We start from the raw sequence: 5,802 nt of genomic DNA, 5'->3' as shown, positions 1-5,802 counted from the left end.
TGTTGATTCTACAAATTATAAAATAACTGGCATTAATTTATTTTTATTACTTATATTTTATATTTTATTTGTCAATATATTAATTTTTTAATGTTTTAAAGTTTTTATGTTAAATGTCATATTTTAGAACATAAAAAATATGACATCTGCCAAGGCCCAAGTTCACCAAGGCTACTGAGGAAACTCTGATTTAGAATCCATTGTAAAACTTTCTTTGGCAATAAGCAGTAGCTTTCTTAATAGTAAAACTGAACAAATTCTATGAGAAGTATTTGCAGAAATATTTTTGGAGATAACAGCATTTGTTTCTTAAAGACTAATCGGAGGATTCCAGCTGATGTGGTTCTTGACTGTCACATAAAAAGCTCAGACAGGGTAATGGGATAATCTGAGGACTTCCTTATGTTCAGGCATCCCTTGGTGTTGCCACTTGACAAAGCTCAATTGTATCTGCTCCAATTAATCTCTTACAAAGGCAGAGAAATGAAGAAAGGTAAGGAACACGTTTCTGCCAGTTTGGGCAGAAGACTAGAAAGAAAAGGATCGGGAAGAAAAAAGTAATAAATCAGATTTCTCTTGCCCCTTCCCTAAATTCCCACTCTTTCCCATTATTATTTAAATATTCTGCCTCATCTTAACCCATTTCATTTGGTCTACAAAAAGCAAGTCTTTCAGATGAGAAAGCAAGTCTTGGGGATAAGATGCCTTTCCTCAGAACTTGGATTCAGGCAGTCTCATGATTCTGGTGTGCTCAATATATTCATATTTACCCCCTGACTTTTTTTATTAAAATAACCTTATGGAGTTAAAGATCTTTTATCCCTTTATTTTATTCCAAACCAAATATGCCTCTGATATCCAATTTGAAAGGCTAAGTAAGAATACAGGAACAACATTTGAATGTACAACAGATGTAATGAAGCATACAAGGATTTTGAAGTCACTCAAAGGCATATTTAAATAGAGGTTTTACCACTTCCTAGCCATGGCCTATCTGAGGAATTCAGATAATGGTACATATGTCACAAGACTGTTGTGAATATTTAAAAAGAGCTATATAAAACATAAAGGTAACCAATTGTTCTGGTTTGCTCAGAAGTAAGAGATTTCCCAGGATGCAAGACTTTCGGTGCTAAAACCAAGACAGTCCCAGGAAAACAGATAGTTAGTCACCGAATTGCACTGAAATGTTTCTCAACCAAAAATAAATATTAGGACTCCTTTCTCTCCCCCTCCTATTTTTTAAAAACTATTTTCACCAGATAAAATAAATGTTAATATTTATTGGTAGTTATCACTTTACTATGAGATCTTCAATATTTTATATAGATTATTATTTAAGTGAACCCTTAGAGCTAAATGCTATTTTAATCACTCTCATTTTGACAGATGCCAAATGGAGGCACACAACAGCTAAATACCCTACTCAAGGTCATAGAGCTAACAAATAGTAAAACAGGTGTTCAAACCCAAGCAGTCAAGTTTTAAATGTGCGCACTGCACTCTTTCTACTCAGTGTTGTCCTCAGACCAGCAGTCCTCAGCATCACCTGGGAACCTGTTAGAAATGCAGACTCTCAGCGCCACACCCACACCAGACTAACTGAACCTTCTCAATCTGTGCTGTAACACTATGGTACAGGTTTACAGCTGGAAAACATTTAGACTTGAGCTTTAGGTAACATTAGTAAATTCTCATTCCATGCCCCTAATTTAATCTGAAGCCCTATATCTCTAAAAGCCACACAGTGACTTAGTGAAGGAAACTAAAGTTGAACTAAAGTAGAACTTGCATCTCTAGAAGTAAACTTAAATACACTAAGTAAACTTAAAACTGAAATAAACCCAAATGGTGCTTTCTTAAAGCACAGAAAGTTTGGGGGCATTTTTCCTTCAAAATATACCTACTTAGAACGTGACCAAAACTATACTCTTTTTTCTAATACAAATGCAGGAAATGGGAAGCACAGAGACCAAAACATCAAAGCATTTTGAAAAGAAACTTTGAACTGATCTACTTTTTGTACTGTTCGAGTTCTTGGCTTTCACACAAAACTGAATATATGGGGAAAAATTATAATTAGGAGACTTGCTTATGGTTAGTACCAATTTAGAGTTTCAAATATAAATATAAATTAACAAATATTTAATGTTCTTTTCAAAACCAGGATCTTAACAGAGATAGTCTATCAAGTAAGTACTCCTACCGAAAGCTAAAAGGCAATAAAATCTCATTCCAGGCTGAAACCAGATACACAAACTCAAAAGTGATGAAGTCATTATCATTTTCTAGATTAAAAACACTCAGTTTCAATAACAACTCAGACCCAGTTCAGAGTAACAGCTTCAGTCTATCAGAGTAAATATTTTATGTGCCAAAATATGTTGGGTACATAGTCTGTACCAACTTATGTGTTTAATTAGCTGCATTTCATCAGATGCTTTTATACCAAGGCTATCCTTCTATATGACATTTTTTCCATCAAAAGTAAATAAAAGTCATTGGAAACAACTGCATTTAGGAAATAAAACTATATTTCCACCTCCAAAATCCTTTAGCTTAAATTCAAATTTGTTCTTATATGTTTCTTTTCTTAAATAATGTATAAACATCTTAATTATTTTCATTAAATTTAAATTGGATTTTTAAAGCTCTCACTTCAGGTATCACAACTGATATATTAAGTTGTATTATAAGGGAATTGACATTTTTGGAGCTCTGTGCCAGGCGCTTTACATCATTATTTTATTTAATCTCCCGATGATGCTATGAGACAGATATAATTAACCACTATATAAAAGAGAAAACTGAGACTCAAAGAATCTAAGAGAATCACCCAGAGGGGCATCATTAGGATTTGAACCCAGACTCAAGCACAATGCTTTCCAACAGTGACCATAAATCCTTATGGTACATCATTCAAGGCCTCTGGAGCTAAAAGTGAATTGTATCCTGTCTAAGGAGCGAGAGTTTACAGACAACATAGACTCACAAAGAATGAGGAAGTTTTAATGCTCCTCCCAGATACCTTAGATCCTTGCCTCTATCCCACCATAGTCCATGGGAAAGCAAATGGTGACAGCTCTTCCCCAGTGATAAAGAAGAGAGAGGGCATGGCTTCACAAGGTGCAGGTCTACCCAGGAGCTGGTCAGCATCACCCAACAGGCCAAAAACAGAAATTCCCACAGCAAGTGACAAACACAGGTGACATAATGGACCATAATATGCCCCAGAGAGCGAGTCACCATGTTCTCCTTTTATGGGTCCTACTAGATCTATGGATCTTATCCAGAGCTGCCAGGCATTCAGAAACTGAGATTTCTATATAAAAGTAAGCCACCAAGCCTCTCCAAGGACATTGCTAAATGTCAGTCACCTACCTCCTCTGAAAACATCACATTTAGACCTACATTCAAACCTCAGTCCCACAATCAAGTTGAGCTGCCTGCTCTTAAGGTATACAGACTTCAACCAACTTACCAAACAGTTTAGCTACTAATTTAACATTTTAAAATGGCATTTACTTGTGATACCCAGGCTCTAAAAAGAATGCATCCTATGGACCTTTATCAATATTGCTCCCCAATTCAAATTCACTGCTCAGAGCTGGCTCCCTCACGGGGCCTTTCCAAAACATTCCATTCCATGAGTGTTCTCCATTCTCTCAACTGCTCCCAGAGTTTGAGGTGCCAACTTTAGTAAACTGCCCCTTATGTAGGGTTACTCCTGAACATGCATCTATAGTCCTGGAAATCAGCCACTTTTGCATGGACTTCTTTTTTATTCCCAGTAGTACCTAACACCTCTCTAACTTAGTAAGACCAATCCTGGAAGGCTGCTTCGGCAGGGCCTTCTGGGATTGCAATGCCTGGTGGAGTGACCACAGTCCAGAATCTGATGTGCAGAAATGTGATGAGGAGCGAACAGGCTCTGCTAAATGAATGCATGTCAACCAGACTCACTAAGATCTGACTTCTATGTGAGGTTGCCAAATTATTAATTTACTATTGGTTTCTAGGTGTTTGGAGTGAATTAGAGAATGCAGAGTAGATACACTGGGGAGAGAGAGAGCATCCATCTCAAGCAGTTGTTAAAGAGGCAGAGATGCAAACAGGTTGAGAGAATAAATGTCATACGTTCATACCAAATCTTAACTTAATGCATTTTGGTCTAGCAAGGAACATGAGAAAGAGAAAACTAGCATAGTGCTTCCCAGTAGCCACCTCTCTGTCTTTGTCATTGTTCTTTCCCTTTATTCAAAATTATATGGGTGTCTTTGCTTTTCTATCTCAGACGAGTCTGGAAATTGAGGTGTGGGAAGCAATAAATGCCCCTAATAGTGAAGTTAATGCCCCAGAGTTACTTGCTTCCAGAGATCACTTTTTAAATATGCTCTCTATGCACCCACATTCTTGTCTCAGGCTCTGCTTTTAACCCAAGTTCAGAGGGAAATGAAAACAGGAAAAATTGCCAAATTATCCAAAAGAGGTAAAAGACAGGCTTGTGTGAATAATTCATACACCATCCAAGATTATCTTTCAGGTCCTAAGTATCAATTTGTCAGAAACTTTTTACTGCCTGTGAACAGAAGTTACTTAATTTCCAGCAATATATCATTCAATTGAGAAAATTAATAAAATTATTTTAGTCAAATAGAAAATGCTAAAGAAACTCCAGAACTGATACTATCACTACTAAAAGTACTAAAGACATGGAGATCATGACACAGATTATAAAAATAGTCTAAACCTGTAAAGCTATGCATAATTGCCAGTAAAAGTATTTTTGTTATATTTAATTTTTCTGTTTATTTTTTACAGTAATTTTGGGTTCATAGTAAAACTGAGCAGAAAGCACAGAGTTGCCATATACCACCTACTCCCACACATGCACAGTCTCCCTCACCAACATCTCACACCAGGCTGGTACATTTATTACAATCAATGAACCAACATTGACACATCTCTATCACTCAAAGTCAATATTAGATTAAGGTTCCCTTTTGCTGTTGTACATTTCACGGTTTTATATTTAATTTTAAATTGCAAAATAGTATACAAAAATGATGTCTTCTCCCAAGATGTCATAATATATGCTCAAAAAACATAGATGGATTGCCACTGAGCTAGCTGAAAATCTTTAGAATAGATATTCAGGAACCCTACAGAACTCCCCAATTAGGTTAGTTCTTGATACAGGAATGTGTATTAACATGGGTAAAGAATTAGCTCATTGAGAAGTACAGAAACTATGGTCATTCCTGGTGGCAGACTGAACCATTGTAAATCCTCACACTTTGTATCCACAAACGATTTAAGGACGCTTTGAAAATAGACTATGAGTTGACATAAAATCAAGATAACACCAGCCAAACTGGCAGAATAGTTGTTAGCAGCTTTGAAGAAATGACAGGAGATAATGATGAAACACTCTTTTAAGAAATGATCCAACACCAATGCCCTTGATGCCTCCTGACGAGTGGAAAACGCATACACATATTGAGGCTTCTAAGTGGAAGAATGACTCACAAGAGAAAATTTCTGAATGTGAAATTATTTCAAGAATAGCAGCAAATTTATTGTGCTCATATTTGCATTTTTATGTATATATGATTGTGATATATGTTTTTTAAACCTATCTAAGTCTGAAAGCACCTTTTTTAAAAGCATGGAAGAAAAATCTTAGGGATAAAAAATTTTTTATCTAATTAGCATTTTTTTAATTTCTTAGGACACAATTGAAGGCATCTGAAATTCAATAAAATATGACAAATGCTCACAAAATCGGGGGAAGGAAGGTCT

Source organism: Pteropus vampyrus, unplaced genomic scaffold, assembly GCF_000151845.1.
Source record: "Pteropus vampyrus isolate Shadow unplaced genomic scaffold, Pvam_2.0 Scaffold97, whole genome shotgun sequence".
NCBI classification, from domain to species: domain Eukaryota; kingdom Metazoa; phylum Chordata; class Mammalia; order Chiroptera; family Pteropodidae; genus Pteropus; species Pteropus vampyrus.
Note: the sequence above shows the minus strand (reverse complement) of the source record.